Source organism: Bombina bombina, chromosome 3 (assembly GCF_027579735.1).
Source record: "Bombina bombina isolate aBomBom1 chromosome 3, aBomBom1.pri, whole genome shotgun sequence".
Classification (NCBI taxonomy): Eukaryota; Metazoa; Chordata; class Amphibia; order Anura; family Bombinatoridae; genus Bombina; species Bombina bombina.
Window position 1 is genome coordinate 1,083,975,790 of NC_069501.1, and position 20,924 is coordinate 1,083,996,713.

At 41.4% G+C, this 20,924-nt stretch overlaps 1 protein-coding gene across 1 annotated transcript in view; it reads right to left on the reverse strand.

Moving 5' to 3' along the window:
- INTS6 (integrator complex subunit 6) overlaps positions 1 to 20,924 on the reverse strand; it is a 305,149-nt gene that overhangs the window by 129,472 nt on the left and 154,753 nt on the right. The window lies entirely within an intron of this gene.

Below are 20,924 nucleotides of genomic sequence, written 5' to 3' on the forward strand. Positions count from 1 at the left end.
GACATCCTACATAAACAAAATATCATACCGAAGTTTTCAGCATCTTTTATAGTAAGTGCTAACAGATGAAAGATCATTCTCATTACTACCCCTCTAAACATAGCATGCAATATCAAGGAGATTCCGTCTTTACTTCTAAGTTGAGCTGGGAACATGCATTATGCAATCTTTAATTTTATATATTCAATTTATCCTTTGTTATTACCATCTTAAAGTGTTTAATGTCCCTATAAAATAATATTCTTAACAATAAAATGGTCACATTCGGAGGGAAAGCACACAATGATAACAGTTATCTTCTGTATTAGCAGTTCTTTACAACATATATTTCTGATTTCTAATGGGCAAATACCCTACATCTCCAAAAACCTAGTTTCGTACACAGCTAAACAGAGTATATAAAATATGAAAATATCAGATAGAACTTGCAACATGAAGTCCAGATCTGTTTAGGCAGACCTTCATGTTCTCAAGCTTAAAAGGGACAGTCTAGTCCAAAATAAACTTTCAGGATTCAGATAGAGCATGTGATTTTAAACAATTTTCCAATTAACTTTTATCACCAAATTTGCTTTGTTCTCTTGGTATTCTTAGTTGAAAGCTAAACCTAGGAGGTTAATATGCTAATTTCTTAGACCTTGAAGGCTGCCTCTTTTATGAAAGCATTTTGACAGTTTTTCACCACTGGAGGGTGTTAGTTCATATGTGTCATATAGATAACACTGGGCTCACACACGTGGGGTTACCTAGGAGCCAGCACTGATTGGCTAAAATGCAAGTCTGACAAAAGAACAGAAATAATGGGGCAGTGTGCAGAGGCTTAAAAACAAGATAATCGGAGGTAAAAAGTGTATTAATATAACTTGGTTATGCAAAACTAGGGAATAGGAAATAAAGGAATTATCTATCTTTTAAAACAATAAAAAGTTTGGTATGGACAGTCCCTTTAATTTAAGACAGGACCAGAGAGTAAACCAGCTCATACATTTTGCACAGTATTTCGGAGTATGGATGGGCGACATTGGAACCCTGGAAGACTTTCTCGGACCTGAATAGAGCTACCCTTAATATGAAATTTAAGCTGGTATATAGAGAGGAATTTGTCAACTTCCTGGATACCAATGTTTACAAATCAGCAGAGGGTTTGTCAGATCTGTACAGTAAAGAGACTGACTGTAATAATTTGTTACATTACAGCAGTGCGCATCCACCCACTCTCACTCAGTCTTTACCTAAAAGCCTGTTTTTTGCGAGTGAGATGCAATGTATCAGATGTGAGGCTTGCACAAAAAAAGCTGAGTGAGATTGGTCATGCTTTCTTGAAGAGAGGCTATCCACCAAAATTGATACAAAAAGGCATTGAGAGTGCTATGGAGACCCATAGACAGAAACTGATAGAGCAGAAGAAGAAAGTAAATAAGGAGATGAATAGGATGATCTTTGTAAATCAGTATTCCCAACTGAGCAACAAGATACAAGGGATTTTACGCAAACATTGGAAGGTTTCGAGTGGATGTACCCCAGAAGTGAGGGAGTTTCAGGAATACCCCATGCCGGCATATAAGAGGTGCAAAAATCTAAGATATACCCTAGTAAGGGCGGATATAGGCCCGGGCAAGAAAATGGTTAAGAGATATAACAATAAGAAGAATGGGTATTTCCCATGTTTAAACTGCACTAGGGTATTTCCCATGTTTAAACTGCACTAACTGTAATAATATGATATGTGGTCCTACATTTACCCATCCATGTACTGGCAAGAAATACTACATTAGAGGGTATTTTACCTGTAACACAAAGTATGCTGTGTACCTAACTAAATGCCCATGTGGGTGGGGCTATGTAGGGGAGACCACCCGCAAAGTACGCAAAAGGATGAACCAGCATAAGAGCAATATCAGAGCTGAAATAATGGATGCACCGGTAGAACATCATTTTTGACAGCAGGCCACAGCCTTAATCAAAGGTTTCAAATAATAGATCATGTGCAAAAGCCCAGGAAGGGAGGGGGGGGGGGGGTAATAGAGAAAAAAAATCTTGAAACAGAGAGAATTTTACTGGATCTATGAATTGGGAACTATGTGGCCGGGTGGTATGAACAGGAAATGGACTGGACTGTCTTCTAAATAATCAGCTTAAAGGGGCAGTAAACTTACAAACTAATGTTATATAATTCTGCACATAGTGCAGAATTATATAACATTATCTTCGTGGCAGATTTATACATTAAAGTATTGCAGATCATTTTTATTTAAAAGTTTTTTTTCCAGAACGCCGCTCCTTGCTCTACTGAGTGGGTCTTTTTTCCTCAGCGCATCACAGCAACAGTAGTCACAGCGGTCGCGCCATTAAACTGAATGTAGCTCGCTCCCACTCTGGTCTAGTAGCAGGAGCGAGCTACATTCAGTTTAATGGCGCAACCGGGCACGCTGTGACTAGACAGTGTTGCCGTGATGTGCTGAAGAAAAACCAGACCCGCTCAGTAAAACGTTCTGGAAAAAAACTTTTAAATAAAAGTTCTCTGCAATACTTGAATGTATAAATCTGCCACTAAGCTAATGTTACATAATTCTGCATTATGCGCAGAATTATATAACAGTTTGTAAGTTTACTGCTCCTTTAAATAAAAAATAAAATTTGATAATATTGATTTGAATGTGTCATCTTTCTGGCCCTTTCTCCATAATATGCATTCTCCTGAATAAGAATGAAGTTTATAAGTGTATATTATATATATATATATTCTCTATATAATAGGGTTTTGTTCCGATCTCCACCTCGGTCAGGTTTTGGCACATGGTCTATCAGAGTATATCTGATTGATGCCACCGAGCGTCTTTGTTCCGCACAGTGTCATGCCACAGGTTGATCCGACAAGCCTTTTACAAGTGCCTGGCGTATAGCCAGTCTGTGATTGGCCATGCGTTCTCTCAGGGTTCCCTTCGTTTTACCCACATAGAACTTTGAGCATGGGCACAAGCAGATAGACCACATGAGTGGTGGTACAGTTGATTAAATGCCTGATGGTGTACATCTTATTAGTAAGGGGATGATGGAATTTATTTGTTGAGATAAGTCCATACATGTCATACATCGATAACTTCCCTTGATGTTTATCTTCTGTTAGCACTGTTTGGGGTGTGTGTACCAACAGGTCACGAAGATTGGTGCTCCTTTTGAACCCCACCATGGGGTTACTTTCTTTACTAAATCTGAGCTTAGTAAATGACAGAGATAGTATATATTGTTAGGAATAATGTCTAATTGAACAAGATTAAAGAATAACAAATTAGAAGCTCCTTGCTCTAGGGGGAGCTGTGCACAGGTGTGTGTTCACCTGATGTGATTAAGGGGGTGTGGTTTAAGGTATATATTGTGGAATTGAACTGTTGTATCTTTATACATGAGTAAGGACTGAGGTCCGAAACGTATGTTTATATTGGCTTAAAAAAATCTAAGTAAACTGTGCTACAGCAGTCTGGACTGTTTTGCTATTTATTTGGGGTTTTGGTATAGACCCTAGCAGCTTGCACGTATCTGCTCCACCTGAGTATTGAACAATTGTGTTGGTTTATAAAAAGGGTAGGTATTGTAAGACGATTCTTTAAACATTTGGTAAAAGACTGTCAAATATCATATGCATCGGGGGGCGTGACCAAGCTCTGATCTCAACTTGAAGAATCAGTGTTTTTTCTAACTATATTTACAGCTTTTGACATTATAATTCTGCCTGCCTTACAAAAAGTAAATCCTGATTCGCAGTTACCACTTTCATAGTGACTCTATATGCAGAAGATATAATTCAGATCTAAGACAAATTGCTGCGGCCCACCTCACAGTACCATCTACGCCCACCCCCCTTCTCTCCCGGTTTGAGGGCTAGCTGGGCAGAGCGGTACCTATTTCTTAAGTCTACTAAAGGGTGAAGCAATTCTCAAGCGGATATTATTCTAACTACCTACACATGGAGGAGGCTTTTTCCATACAGATACGAGCACTTCTAGAGGATTTAGAACATTGGATGTGCCGTGGTTATGAAGATCTCTCTAACACTGTAAGAGCTGTGAGAAAAAAGGGACCTAATGGCACGATCAAGATGGCGGATAGCAAGAGAGATGACCTACCACATGAAACCGCAAATACCAGTGAAAGCTATACTCCTCCCAAGACGGAGCTTAAGCTAGAGATAAGGGAGCTATTGAAGCAGTAGGGAATCATCTTCACTGGAGGACCAATGATCCCCTGTATTCAGCTCGGACCACGCACCTCTGTTTGGACTACGGATTTACATACGGAGCTCTTTTCAACCGAAACCCGTGATGGAGCAGCCGGCCACTGGGTACGGGGATGAAGCTCCGGTTGGAGAATAGAGGAGCATGAAAAAGGCTCCTGGTGCACAGAGGGAGCGAAGAAACAATCAGTGTCACACAAGAAGAGCAGAAGCTCCGATACCCACAAAAACATAATTTATGTAAGAACTTACCTGATAAATTCATTTCTTTCATATTGGCAAGAGTCCATGAGCTAGTGACGTATGGAATATACAATCCTACCAGGAGGGGCAAAGTTTCCCAAACCTCAAAATACCTATAAATACACCCCTCACCACACCCACAATTCAGTTTAATGAATAGCCAAGTAGTGGGGTGATAAAATAAGGAGTAAAAAAGTATACAAAAAGAGGAACTGGAAATATAATTGTGCTTTTATACAAAAATCATAACCTCCAAATAAAGGTGGGCCTCATGGACTCTTGCCAATATGAAAGAAATGAATTTATCAGGTAAGTTCTTACATAAATTATGTTTTCTTTCATGTAATTGGCAAGAGTCCATGAGCTAGAGACATATGGGATAGAAATACCCAAGATGTGGAAGACCACAGAAGGGTCACTAGAGGGATAAAATAAAAACAGCTATTTCTGTTGAAAAAAATTAAATCCATACAAAAAAATAAGTCTCATAAATTTCAAGAAAAAAACTTAAATCATAAGCAGAAGAATCAAATAGACAGCTGCCTGAAGAAAAATATTTCTACCAAAGACTGCTTCAGAGAAAGCAAATACATCAAAATGGTAAAATTTAGTAAATGTATGCAAAGAAGACCAACTTGCTGCTTTGCAAATCTGATCAACTGAAGCTTCAGTCTTAAAAGCCCAATAAGTGGCGACTGATCTAATAGAATGAGCTGTAATTATCTGAGGCGGAGACTGTCCCACCTCCAAATAAACCATGTGAATCAAATGCTTTAACCAAGATGCCAAAGAAATGGCAGATGCTTTCTGACTTTTCCTAGGACCAGAAAAAACAACAAATGGACTAGAAGTCTTCCTGAAATCTTTAGTAGCTTTGACATAATATTTAAAATATCTTACAACATCCAAAGAATGTAAAGATCTTTCAAGAGTATTCTTAGGATTAGGACACAAGGAAGGAACAATAATTTCCCTACTAATGTTGTTAGAATTTAAACAAAGTCCGCAAAAACATAATTTATGCTTACCTGATAAATTTATTTCTCTTGTGGTGTATCCAGTCCACGGATCATCCACTACTTGTGGGATATTCTCCTTCCCAACAGGAAGTTGCAAGAGCATCACCCACAGCAGAGCTGCTATATAGCTCCTCCCCTAACTGCCATATCCAGTCATTCGACCGAAAACAAGCAGAGAAAGGAGAAACCATAGGGTGCAGTGGTGACTGTAGTTTAAAATTAAAAAATACCTGCCTTAAAATGACAGGGCGGGCCGTGGACTGGATACACCACAAGAGAAATAAATTTATCAGGTAAGCATAAATTATGTTTTCTCTTGTAAGGTGTATCCAGTCCACGGATCATCCATTACTTGTGGGATACCAATACCAAAGCTAAAGTACACAGATGAAGGGAGGGACAAGGCAGGTACTCAAACGGAAGGTACCACTGCCTGTAAAACCTTTCTCCCAAAAATAGCCTCTGAAGAAGCAAAAGTATCAAATTTGTAGAATTTTGAAAAAGTATGAAGCGAAGACAAAGTCGCCGCCTTGCAAATCTGTTCAACAGAAGCCTCATTTTTAAAGGCCCATGTGGAAGCCACAGCTCTAGTAGAATGAGCTGTAATCCTTTCTGGAGGCTGCTGGCCAGCAGTCTCATAGGCTAAGCGGATTATGCTTCTTAGCCAAAAAGAAAGAGGTTGCCGAAGCCTTTTGACCTCTCCTATGTCCAGAGTAGACAACAAACAAAGCAGATGTTTGACGAAAATCTTTAGTAGCTTGTAAGTAAAACTTTAAAGCACGAACCACGTCCAGATTGTGTAATAGACGTTCCTTCTTTGAAGAAGGATTAGGACACAAAGACGGAACAACAATCTCTTGATTGATATTCTTATTAGATACCACCTTAGGTAAAAACCCAGGTTTGGTACGCAGAACTACCTTATCTGCATGGAAGATCCGATAAGGAGAATCACATTGTAAGGCAGATAACTCGGAAACTCTACAAGCCGAGGAAATAGCTACCAAAAAAAGAACTTTCCAAGATAAAAGTTTGATCTATGGAATGAAGAGGTTCAAACGGAACCCCCTGAAGAACTTTAAGAACCAAATTTAAGCTCCAAGGTGGAGCAACAGGTTTTAACACAGGCTTGATTCTAACTAAAGCCTGACAAAATGCCTGAACGTCTGGGACATCCGCCAGACGCTTGTGCAAAAGAATAGATAGTGCAGAAATCTGTCCCTTTAAGGAACTAGCTGACAATCCTTTCTCCAATCCTTCTTGGAGAAAAGATAATATCCTGGGAATCCTGACCTTACTCCATGAGTAGCCCTTGGATTCACACCAATAAAGATATTTACGCCATATCTTAAGATAGATTTTCCTGGTGACAGGCTTTCGTGCCTGAATTAAGGTATCAATGACTGACTCGGAGAAACCACGCTTTGATAAAATCAAGCGTTCAATCTCCAGGCAGTCAGCCTCAGAGAAATTAGATTTGGATGGTTGAAAGGACCTTGAAGTAGAAGGCCCTGTCTCAGAGGCAGAGTCCATGGTGGAAACGATGACATGTCCACCAGATCTGCATACCAAGTCCTGCGTGGCCACGCAGGCGCTATCAAGATCACCAATGCTTTCTCCTGCTTGATTTTGGCAATCAGACGAGGGAGCAGAGGAAACAGTGGAAACACATAAGCCAGGTTGAAGGACCAAGGCGCTGCTATCAGCGTTGCCTTGGGGTCCCTGTATCTGGATCCGTAACAAGGAAGCTTGGCGTTCTGGCGAGACGCCATGAGATCCAGTTCTGGTTTGCCCCAACGATGAACCAATTGTGCAAACACCTCCGGATGAAGTTCCCACTCCCCCGGATGAAAAGTCTGTCGACTGAGAAAATCCGCCTCCCAGTTCTCTACACCTGGGATATGGATAGCTGATAGGTGGCAAGAGTGAATCTCCGCCCAGCGAATTATCTTTGAGACTTCTAACATCGCTAGGGAACTCCTTGTTCCCCCTTGATGGTTGATTTAAGCCACAGTTGTGATGTTGTCCGACTGAAATCTGATGAACCTCATTGTCGCTAGCTGAGGCCAAGCCTGAAGAGCATTGACTATCGCTCTTAGTTCCAGAATGTTTATTGGAAGGAGTGACTCCTCCTGAGTCCACGATCCCTGAGCCTTCAGGGAGTTCCAGACTGCACCCCAACCTAGAAGGCTGGCATCTGTCGTTACAATTGTCCAATCTGGCCTGCGAAAGGTCATACCTTTGGACAGATGGACCCGAGATAGCCACCAGAGAAGAGAATTCCTGGTCTCTTGATCCAGATTTAGTAGAGGGGACAAATCTGTGTAATCCCCATTCCACTGACTGAGCATGCAGAGTTGCAGTGGTCTGAGATGTAGGCGTGCAAACGGCACTATGTCCATTGCCGCTACCATTAAGCCGATTACTTCCATGCACTGAGCCACCGAAGGGCGAGGAATGGAATAAAGAACACGGCAGGAATTTAGAAGTTTTGATAACCTGGACTCCGTCAGGTAAATTTTCATTTCTACAGAATCTATCAGAGTCCCTAGGAAGGAAACTCTTGTGAGGGGGGATAGAGAACTCTTTTCCTCGTTCACCTTCCACCCATGCGACCTCAGAAATGCCAACACTATGTCCGTATGAGACTTGGCAATTTGGAAGTTTGACGCCTGAATCAGGATGTCGTCTAAATAAGGGGCCACTGCTATGCCCCGCGGCCTTAGGACCGCCAGAAGCGACCCCAGAACCTTCGTAAAAATTCTTGGGGCTGTAGCTAACCCAAAGGGAAGAGCTACAAACAGGTTTGCCTTCCTAGACAGGCATTACCAGAGAAACCGAAGATGATCTTTGTGTATAGGAATGTGAAGATAAGCATCCTTTAAATCCACTGTAGTCATGTATTGACCCTCCTGGATCATAGGTAGGATAGTACGAATAGTCTCAATCTTGAATGATGGAACTCTGAGGAATTTGTTTAAGATCTTTAGATCCAAAATTGGTCTGAAGGTTCCCTCTTTTTTGGGAACAACAAACAGATTTGAGTAAAATCCCTGTCCCTGTTCCTCCTTTGGAACTGGGTAGATCACTCCATAACTAGGAGGTCTTGTACACCGTGTAAGAATGCCTCTCTCTTTATCTGGTTTGCAGATAATTGTGAAAGTTGAAATCTCCCTTTTGGGGGGGAAGCCTTGAAGTCCAGAAGATATCCCTGGGATATAATTTCCAACGCCCAGGGATCCTGGACATCTCTTGCCCACGCCTGGGCGAAGAGCGAAAGTCTGCCCCTACTAGATCCGTTACCGGATAGGGGGCCGTTCCTTCATGCTGTCTTAGAGGCAGCAGCCGGCTTTTTGGCCTGCTTACCTTTGTTCCAGGGCTGGTTAGGTCTCCAGACCGTCTTGGACTGAGCAAAAGTTCCCTCTTGTTTTGCATTAGAGGAAGTTGATGCCGCACTTGTCTTGAAGTTTCGAAAGGCACGAAAATTAGACTGTTTGGCCCTTGATTTGGACCTATCCTGAGGAAGGGCATGACCTTTTCCTCCAGTGATATCAGCAATAATCTCCTTCAAACCAGGCCCGAATAGGGTCTGCCCCTTGAAGGGAATGTTAAGCAGCTTCGATTTTGAAGCAACGTCAGCTGACCATGATTTAAGCCATAGCGCTCTGCGCACCTGGATAGCAAAACCAGAATTCTTAGCAGTTAGTTTAGTCAAATGAACAATGGCATCAGAAACAAAAGAATTGGCTAGCTTAAGTACTCTAAGCTTGTCAAGTATGTCATCCAATGGAGTCGCTACATGTAAAGCCTCTTCCAGAGACTCAAACCAGAACGCTGCAGCAGCAGTGACAGGAGCAATGAATGCAAGGGGCTGTAGGATAAAACCTTGTTGAATAAACATTTTCTTAAAGGGACAGTACACGGTAAAATTGTTTTTCCATAAATGTATTTTAAATGACTTGTTATACCAACTGCAGAGTATAAAATATTTGAGAAATTGCATTTTCAGGTTTATTTGTGTATCTGAAGTAGCTGGTTTTGTGCTTTGAAACCACAGCCTATTACAATGGGTTGAGCTTCAGGTAATATCAGATCTCATTATGTTATCACTTTATGTACACAGACTTGCTTCCTTATCTTATATTTGTCTGGAACACCAAAGCTCAATACATAGAGAGAACAATGGAAAATTATCATTTTATTACTTCACTATCATGCCCCCCACTGAGGGTGTAATCTCTTCTGCTGGCTGTGTTTACTTAGGCTATTCAATAGCATATACGCCAGTATCAAAACTTTCAGTATAGGTTGGGAAACCACAAGCTAAATCAGCTATTTCAAATGCTGAAATATGAGTAAAGGAGCTACTTGCAACCAATTTAATACACTCTAGCAGGTTAAAAGGATCATTGGGAATAATTTAAAGGGGAGAAAGTTTTTGGGTGAACTGTCCCTTTAAGGTAACCCTCTAACTTTTTATCCATTGGATATAAGAAAGCACAACTGTCCTCGACAGGGATAGTAGTACGCTTTGCTAGAGTAGAAACTGCTCCCTCCACCTTAGGAACTGTCTGCCATAAGTCCCGTGTGGTGGCGTCTATTGGAAACATTTTTCTAAAAATAGGAGGGGGAGAGAACGGCACACCTGGTCTATCCCATTCCTTAGTAATAATTTCTGTAAACCTTTTAGGTATTGGAAAAACATCAGTGCACACCGGCAATGCATAGTATTTATCCAGTCTACACAATTTCTCTGGCACTGCAATTGTATCACAATCATTCAGAGCAGCTAAAACCTCCCTGAGTAACACGCGGAGGTGTTCAAGCTTAAATTTAAATGTAGAAATATCAGAATCAGGTTGCATCATCTTCCCTGAGTCAGAAATATCACCCACAGAAAGAAGCTCTCCTTCAGCTTCTGCATATTGTGAGGCAGTATCAGACATAGCTCTTAAAACGTCAGTATGCTCTGTATTTCGTCTAACTCCAGAGCTATCTCGCTTTCCTCTAAATTCAGGTAGTCTGGCTAATACCGCTGACAGTGTATTATCCATGACTGCCGCCATGTCTTGTAAAGTAAACGCTATGGGCGCCCTAGATGTACTTGGCGCCATTTTAGCGTGAGTCCCTTGAGCGTGAGTCAAAGGATCTGACACGTGGGGAGAGTTAGTCGGCATAACTTCCCCCTCGTCAGATTCCTCTGGTGATAAATTTTTTAAAGACAGAATATGATCTTTATTGCTTAAAGTGAAATCAGTACATTTGGTACACATTCTAAGAGGGGGTTCCACCATGGCTTTTAAACATAATGAACAAGGAGTTTCCTCTATGTCAGACATGTTTGTACAGACTAGCAATGAGACTAGCAAGCTTGGAAAACACTTTAAATCAAGTTAACAAGCAAATATAAAAAACGGTACTGTGCCTTTAAGAGAAACAAATTTTGTCAGAATTTGAAAAACAGTGAAAAAAGGCAGTAAATCAAACGAAATTTTTACAGTGTGTATAATAAGCTAACAGAGCATTGCACCCACTTGCAAATGGATGTTTAACTCCTTAGTTCAAAAAACGGATCAAAAAAACGATAAACATTTTTTAACAGTCACACCAACTGACACAGCCTTGCTGTGGGCCTACCTTCCCCAACAAACTATTTTAGAAAGCCTAAGAGCCCTTTAGAGATGTCCTATAGCATTCAGGGGACTCCTGGAGGAAGCTGGATGTCTCAGTCTGTAAAAGTTACTGCGCAAAAAAAGCGCTAAATCAGGCCCCTCCCACTCATAGTAACACAGTGGAAGGCCTCAGGAAACTGTTTCTAGGCAAATTTAAGCCAGCCATGTGGAAAAAACTAGGCCCCAATAAAGTTTTATCACCAAAGTATATATAAAAACGTTTAAACATGCCAGCAAACGTTTTATATTGTAAATATAAAAGAGTATTACCTCAGAAAGTAAGCATGATACCAGTTGCTATAAAATCACTGTATTCAGGCTTACATTACACAAATTTGGTATCAGCAGCATTTTCTAGCATTCACATCTTCTAGAAAAAATCTTAACTGCACATACCTCATAGCAGGATAACCTGCACGCCATTCCCCCACTGAAGTTACCTCTCTCTTCAGTCATGTGTGAGAACAGCAATGGATCTTAGTTACAACCTGCTAAGATCATAGAAATCACAGGCAGATTCTTCTATTTTTCTGCCTGGGACAAAATAGTACAACTCCGGTACCATTTAAAAATAACAAACTTTTGATTGAAGCAAGATAACAGCTACATTTCACCACTTTCCTCTTACTACCTCCATGCTTGTTGAGAGTTGCAAGATAATGACTGGATATGGCAGTTGGGGGAGGAGCTATATAGCAGCTCTGCTGTGGGTGATCCTCTTGCAACTTCCTGTTGGGAAGGAGAATATCCCACAAGTAATGGATGATCCGTGGACTGGATACACCTTACAAGAGAAACAGCCTTATCCTGATGGAAAAATCAGAAAATGAGACTCACAAGAGAACAGAAAATTCAGAAATTCTTCTAGCTGAAGAGATAGCCAAAAGAAACAACACTTTCCAAGAAAGTAGTTTAATATCCAAAGAATGCATAGACTCAAAAGGAGGAGCTTGCAAAGTCTTCAAAACCAAATTAAGACTCCAAGGAGGAGATATTGATTTAACAACAGGCTTGATACGACCCAAAGCCTGAACAAAACAGTGAATATCGGTTTAGCAATCTTTCTATGAAATAAAACAGAAAGCAGAGATTTGTCCCTTCAAAGTACTTGCAGACAAACCTTTATCCAAACCATCCTGAAGAAACTGTAAAATTCTAGGAATTCTAAAAGAATTCAAGAGAATTTATGAGAAAAACACCATGAAATATAGGTTTTCCAAACCCGATAAATCTTCCTTGAAACAGACTTACGAGTCTGCAACATAGTATTAATTTCTCTGAATCAGAGAAACCTCTATGACTAAGCGTTCAATTTCCATACCTTCAAATTTAGCGATTTGAGATCCTGATGGAAAACCGGCCCTTGAGACAGAAGGTCTGGCCTTAAAGTAAGTGGCCAAGGTTGGCAACTGGACATCCGGACAAGATCCGCATACCAAAACCTGTGAGGCAATGCTGGTGCTATCAGAAACACATGCGATTATTAAATTATGATCTTGGAGATCACCCTTGGAAGAAGAACTAGAGGCGGAAAAATGTAAGCAGATTGGTAAAACCAAGGAACTGCTAACGCATCCATCATCTCTGCCTGAGGATCCCTGGACCTGGAAAGATACCTGGGAAGCTTCTTGTTTAGATGGGAAGCCATCAGATCTATTTCTGGTAGACCCCACATCTGTACAATCTGACAAAATACATCTGGATGGAGAGATCACTCCCCTGGATGTTAAGACTGACGACTGAGATAATCCACTTCCCAATTGTCTACACCTGGGATATGTATCGCAAAAATTAGACAGGAGTTGGATTCTGCCCAAGAAAGTATCCAAGATACTTCTTTCATCGCTAAAGGACTGAGAGTCCCACCCTGATGATTGACATATGCCACAGTTGTGATATTGTCTGTCTGAAAACGAATTAATAATTCTCTTTAATAGAGGCTAAGCCTGAAGAGCCCTGAAAATAGCACAGAGTTCTAAAAAGGAAATTTATGCTTACCTGATAAATTGATTTCTTCTACGATACGACGAATCCACGGATTTCATCCTTACTTGTGGGATATTAACGTGCAGAGGTGACTGAAGTTGTAAAAAAACAAAATTTATGCTTACCTGATAAATGTATTTCTCTTGTGGTGTATCCAGTCCACGGGTTCATCCATTACTTGTGGGATATTCTCCTTCCCAACAGGAAGCTGCAAGAGGACACCCACAGCAGAGCTCTCTATATAGCTCCTCCCCTAACTGCCACCCCCAGTCATTCGACCGAAGACAAGCAAGAAAAAAAAGGAGAAAAAAAAAGGAGAAACTATAGGGTGCAGTGGTGACTGTAGTTTAAAAATAAAAAAACATAATTTATGCTTACCTGATAAATTCCTTTCTTCTGTAGTGTGATCAGTCCACGGGTCATCATTACTTCTGGGATATTAACTGCTCCCCTACAGGAAGTGCAAGAGGATTCACCCAGCAGAGCTGCATATAGCTCCTCCCCTCTACGTCACTCCCAGTCATTCGACCAAGGACCAACGAGAAAGGAAAAGCCAAGGGTGAAGTGGTGACTGGAGTATAAATTAAAAAATATTTACCTGCCTTAAAAACAGGGCGGGCCGTGGACTGATCACACTACAGAAGAAAGGAATTTATCAGGTAAGCATAAATTATGTTTTCTTCTGTTAAGTGTGATCAGTCCACGGGTCATCATTACTTCTGGGATACCAATACCAAAGCAAAAGTACACGGATGACGGGAGGGATAGGCAGACTCTTTATACAGAAGGAACCACTGCCTGAAGAACCTTTCTCCCAAAAATAGCCTCCGATGAAGCAAAGGTGTCAAATTTGTAAAATTTGGAAAAAGTATGAAGCGAAGACCAAGTTGCAGCCTTGCAAATCTGTTCAACAGAGGCCTCATTCTTGAAGGCCCAAGTGGAAGCCACAGCTCTAGTAGAATGAGCTGTAATTCTTTCAGGGGGCTGCTGTCCAGCAGTCTCATAAGCTAAACGAATTATGCTACGAAGCCAAAAAGAAAGAGAGGTAGCGGAAGCTTTTTGACCTCTCCTCTGCCCAGAGTAAATGACAAACAGAGAAGACGTTTGTCGGAATTCCTTAGTTGCCTGCAAGTAAAATTTTAGAGCCCGGACTACATCCAGGTTGTGCAGTAGACGTTCCTTCTATGAAGAAGGATTTGGGCATAAAGAAGGAACAACAATCTCTTGATTGATATTCCTGTTAGTAACTACCTTAGGTAAGAACCCAGGTTTAGTACGCAGGACTACCTTATCCGAATGAAAAATCAAATAAGGAGAATCACAATGTAAGGCTGATAATTCAGAGACTCTTCGAGCCGAGGAAATAGCCATTAAAAATAGAACTTTCCAAGATAACAACTTTATATCAATGGAATGAAGGGGTTCAAACGGAACGCCCTGTAAAACATTAAGAACAAGGTTTAAACTCCATGGTGGAGCAACAGTTTTAAACACAGGCTTAATCCTGGCCAAAGCCTGACAAAAAGCCTGGACGTCAGGAACTTCTGACAGACGTTTGTGTAACAGAATGGACAGAGCTGAGATCTGTCCCTTTAATGAACTAGCAGAAAAACCCTTTTCTAAACCTTCTTGTAGAAAAGACAATATCCTAGGAATCCTAACCTTACTCCAAGAGTAACCTTTGGATTCACACCAATGTAGGTATTTACGCCATATCTTATGGTAAATCTTTCTGGTAACAGGTTTCCTAGTCTGTATTAAGGTACTAATAACTGACTCAGAAAACCCACGTCTTGATAAAATTAAGCGTTCAATTTCCAAGCAGTCAGCTTCAGAGAAGTTAGATTTTGATGTTTGAAGGGACCCTGTATCAGAAGGTCCTGTTTCAGAGGTAGAGACCAAGGCGGACAGGATGACATGTCCACCAGGTCTGCATACCAAGTCCTGCGTGGCCACGCAGGTGCTATTAGAATCACTGATGCTCTCTCTTGTTTGATTCTGGCTATCAATCGAGGAAGCAACGGGAAGGGTGGAAACACGTAAGCCATCCTGAAGTCCCAAGGTGCTGTCAGAGCATCTATCAGGACTGCTCCTGGATCCCTGGATCTGGACCCGTAACGAGGAAGCTTGGCGTTCTGTCGAGACGCCATGAGATCTATCTCTGGTTTGTCCCAACGTCGAAGTATTTGGGCAAAGACCTCCGGATGAAGTTCCCACTCCCCCGGATGAAAAGTCTGACGACTTAAGAAATCCGCCTCCCAGTTCTCCACTCCCGGGATGTGGATTGCTGACAGGTGGCAAGAGTGAGACTCTGCCCAGCGAATTATCTTTGATACTTCCATCATAGCTAGGGAGCTTCTTGTCCCTCCCTGATGGTTGATGTAAGCTACAGTCGTGATGTTGTCCGACTGAAACCTGATGAACCCCCGAGTTGTCAACTGGGGCCAAGCCAGGAGGGCATTGAGAACTGCTCTCAATTCCAGAATGTTTATTGGCAGGAGACTCTCCTCCTGACTCCATAGTCCCTGAGCCTTCAGGGAATTCCAGACGGCACCCCAACCTAGAAGGCTGGCGTCTGTTGTTACAATTGTCCAGTCTGGTCTGCTGAATGGCATCCCCCTGGACAGGTGTGGCCGAGAAAGCCACCATAGAAGAGAATTTCTGGTCTCTTGATCCAGATTCAGAGAAGGGGATAAGTCTGAGTAATCCCCATTCCACTGACCTAGCATGCACAGTTGCAGTGGTCTGAGGTGTAAGCGTGCAAAGGGTACTATGTCCATTGCCGCTACCATTAAGCCGATTACCTCCATACATTGAGCCACTGACGGGTGTTGAATGGAATGAAGAGTGCGGCAAGCACTTTGAAGTCTTGATAGCCTGTCCTCTGTCAGGTAAATCTTCATTTCTACAGAATCTATAAGAGTCCCCAGGAAGGGAACTCTTGTGAGTGGAACGAGTGAACTTTTCTTTTCGTTCACCTTCCATCCATGTGACCTTAGAAATGCCAGCACTAACTCTGTATGAGATTTGGCAGTTTGAAAGCTTGAAGCTTGTATCAGAATGTCATCTAGGTATGGAGCTACCGAGATTCCCCGCGGTCTTAGTACCGCCAGAAGAGCACCCAGAACCTTTGTGAAGATTCTTGGCGCTTTAGCCAATCCGAATGGAAGAGCCACAAACTGGTAATGCCTGTCTAGGAAGGCAAACCTTAGGTACCGGTAATGATCTTTGTGAATCGGTATGTGCAGGTAAGCATCTTTTAAATCTACAGTGGTCATGTACTGACCCTCTTGGATCATAGGTAAAATTGTCCGAATAGTCTCCATCTTGAACGATGGAACTCTTAGGAATTTGTTTAGGATCTTTAAGTCCAGGATTGGTCTGAAAGTTCCCTCTTTTTTGGGAACCACAAACAGATTTGAGTAAAACCCCTGTCCCTGTTCCGATCGTGGAACTGGATGGATTACTCCCATTAACAAGAGCTCTTGTACGCAGCGTAGAAAAGCCTCTTTCTTTGTCTGGATTGTTGACAATCTTGACAGATGAAATCTCTCTCTTGGAGGAGAGTATTTGAAGTCCAGAAGGTATCCCTGAGATATTATCTCTAGCGCCCAGGGATCCTGAACATCTCTTGCCCAAGCCTGGGCGAAGAGAGAAAGTCTGCCCCCCACTAGATCCGATCCCGGATCGGGGGCCCTCAATTCATGCTGTTTTGGGGGCAGCAGCAGGTTTCCTAGTCTGCTTGCCCTTGTTCCAGGACTGGTTAGGTTTCCAGCCTTGTCTGTAGCGAGCAACAGCTCCTTCCTGTTTTGGTGCAGAGGAAGTTGATGCTGCTCCTGCTTTGAAATTACGAAAGGAACGAAAACTAGACTGTCTAGTCTTGGCTTTGGCTTTGTCCTGAGGCAGGGCATGGCCTTTACCTCCTGTAATGTCAGCGATAATCTCTTTCAACCCGGGCCCGAATAAGGTCTGCCCTTTGAAAGGTATATTAAGCAATTTAGACTTAGAAGTAACATCAGCTGACCAGGATTTTAGCCACAGCGCCCTGCGTGCCTGAATGGCGAATCCTGAATTCTTCGCCGTAAGTTTAGTAAGATGTACTACGGCCTCCGAAATGAATGAATTAGCTAGTTTAAGGACTCTAAGCCTGTCCGTAATGTCGTCCAGAGTAGCTGAACCAATGTTCTCTTCCAGAGACTCAATCCAGAATGCCGCTGCAGCCGTGATCGGCGCAATGCATGCAAGGGGTTGCAATATAAAACCTTGTTGAACAAACATTTTCTTAAGGTAACCCTCTAACTTTTTATCCATTGGATCTGAAAAAGCACAGCTATCCTCCACCGGGATAGTGGTACGCTTAGCTAAAGTAGAAACTGCTCCCTCCACCTTAGGGACCGTTTGCCATAAGTCCCTTGTGGTGGCGTCTATTGGAAACATTTTTCTAAATATCGGAGGGGGTGAGAACGGCACACCGGGTCTATCCCACTCCTTAGTAACAATTTCAGTAAGTCTCTTAGGTATAGGAAAAACCTCAGTACTCGTCGGTACCGCAAAATATTTATCCAACCTACACATTTTCTCTGGTATTGCAACTGTGTTACAATCATTCAGAGCCGCTAACACCTCCCCTAGTAATACACGGAGGTTTTCCAGTTTAAATTTAAAATTTGAAATATCTGAATCCAGTCTGTTTGGATCAGAACCGTCACCCACAGAATGAAGTTCTCCGTCCTCATGTTCTGCCACCTGTGACGCAGTGTCTGACATGGCCCTAATATTATCAGCGCACTCTGTTCTCACCCCAGAGTGATCACGCTTACCTTTTAGTTCTGGTAATTTAGCCAAAACTTCAGTCATAACAGTAGCCATATCCTGTAATGTGATTTGTAATGGCCGCCCAGCTGTACTCGGCGCTACAATATCACGCACCTCCCTCTGAGCGGGAGATGTAGGTACTGACACGTGAGGCGAGTTAGTCGGCATAACTCTCCCCTCGTTGTTTGGTGAAATTTGTTCAATTTGTACAGATTGATTTTTATTTAAAGTAGCATCAATACAGTTAGTACATAAATTTCTATTGGGCTCCACTTTGGCATTGCAACAAATGACACAGGTATCATCTTCTGAATCAGACATGTTTAACACACTAGCAAATAAACTTGCAACTTGGAAATACAATTCAAATAGAATAATATTAAAACGTACTGTGCCTTTAAGAAGCACAGAAGATCTATGACAGTTAAAAATTAATAAATTGAAACAGTTATAGCCTCAATCCTTGTAAACAACACAACTTTAGCAAAGGTTTAATCCCATTAGCAAAGATAACAATTTCTGAAAGCAGGAAACAAATTACAGAATAAAAGTTTTTATTTCAGTCAAACTATAATTCTCACAGCTCTGCTGAGAGAAATTACCTCCCTCAAAATAAGTTTTGAAGACCCCTGAGCTCTGTAGAGATGAACCAGATCATGCAGGGAATACAATGAGTTGCTGACTGAAATATTTGATGCATAGTAAAAGCGCCCCTCCCCCACACACACAGCAGTGAGGGAGAACAGAAACTGACAGAAAAAACAGATTTAAGCAACTGCCAAGTGGAAAAATGGTGCCCAAACATTTATTCACTCAGTACCTCAGCAAATGAAAACGATTTTACATTCCAGCAAAAACGTTAAACATAATCTCTAGTTATTAAACAGCTTTATGTCTTTCTTACAGTGTAATTCTAGTGAAGTACCATTCTCCCAGAATACTGAAGTGTAAAGTATACATACATGACATTATATCGGTATGGCAGGATTTTCTCATCAATTCCATTGTCAGAAAATAAAAACTGCTACATACCTCTATGCAGATTCATCTGCCCGCTGTCCCCTGATCTGAAGTTTACCTCACTCCTCAGATGGCCGAGAACAGCAATATGATCTTAACTACTCCGGCTAAAATCATAGCAAAACTCTGGTAGATTCTTCCTCAAACTCTGCCAGAGAGGTAATAACACACTCCGGTGCTATTTTAAAATAACAAACTTTTGATTGAAGATATAAAACTAAGTATAATCACCATAGTCCTCTCACACGACCTATCTAGTTGCTGGGTGCAAGAGAATGACTGGGAGTGACGTAGAGGGGAGGAGCTATATGCAGCTCTGCTGGGTGAATCCTCTTGCACTTCCTGTAGGGGAGCAGTTAATATCCCAGAAGTAATGATGACCCGTGGACTGATCACACTTAACAGAAGAAACACCTGCCCCTCTTCCTCTTATTTGTATCTTCTATGCTTATATAACATAATGGTATCCAGAAGGTCTGATTATAAGGGCTGTAAATGATAAGCTAATATTTAATATATTGGTCAGATTGAGATTCAGCTCAAATGTTACCCTAAATATTTATCCATGCTCTGAACTTTAGTGACGCTGTTCTCTCCTCATTATCAACTAACTGTTTGCTAGGTTCCTAACCAGCTTATACACACTGGAATGTATAGTACTTACATAGGCTGCAAGAATGTTGAACACACAAAGTATTTATTCTATGGTTCCTATCTGTGTAGGGATACAACCTCACTCAGGCATATTAAAAGTCTGTATTATTCCCCCCCTTGAAACCTACACCACAATTTATGTTAGAGGACTGCGGATTAGGATCTCAATGACTCAACCATACCTATATCCTCTAATAAAAACATAGTCTGACCTAGCCCCCCTCTGCAAAACTGCCAATAGTATCTCCGAGAGTCACATGTTGAACATGTTATGGTTGTTAGTTTTGTTTTGTTTTACTGTGTTTATTTGTTTGTTTGTTATAAAATTGAGACACAAGGGTTCCTTCCCCCTAGTCTAGTAATTACTTACTATAATTAGTTCTATGGCCTTACATGTAAATAGAATTTCTCTTTGTGGATACAGATTTAATTTCAGAAGAAATCTTATGTACCAATATGTCATCAATTTATTTTTTTTTCTTTTACTATCTTGCCCCGGTGATCTGCGAATCACAACATTGTATTATGGATCTCTTTGGGGGAACTTACTGTATAACTATATGCTGTATGTATTCTATGTCTCTCAATAAAAAGAATTTAAAAAAAAAAAAAAACACCTGCCTTAAAATGACAGGGCGGACCGTGGACTGGATACACCACAAGAGAAATAAATTTATCAGGTAAGCATAAATTTTGTTTTCTCTTTTAAAGGTGTATCCAGTCCACAGGTTCATCCATTACTTGTGGGATACCAATACCAAAGCTTTAGGACACGGATGAAGGGAGGGACAAGGCAGGAACTTAAACGGAAGGCACCACTGCCTTTAAGACCTTTCTCCCAAAAATAGCCTCCGAAGAAGCAAAAGTATCAAATTTATAGAATTTAGAAAAGGTATGAAGCGAAGACCAAGTCGCCGCCTTACAAATCTGTTCAACAGAGGCCTCATGTTTAAAAGCCCATGTGGAAGCTACTGCCCTAGTAGAATGAGCTGTAATTCTTTCAGGAGGCTGCTGGCCAGCAGTCTCATAAGCTAAGCGAATTATGCTTCTTAGCCAAAAGGAAAGAGAAGTTGCCGAAGCCTTTTGGCCTCTTCTCTGTCCAGAGTAGACAAAAAACAAAGCAAATGTTTGATGAAAATCTTTTGTAGCTTGTAAATAAAACTTTAAAGCACGACCCACATCATGATTGTGTAATAGACGTTCCTTCTTTGAAAAAGGATTAAGACATAGGGACGGAACAACAATCTCCTGATTGAAATTCTTATTAGATACCACCTTAGGCAG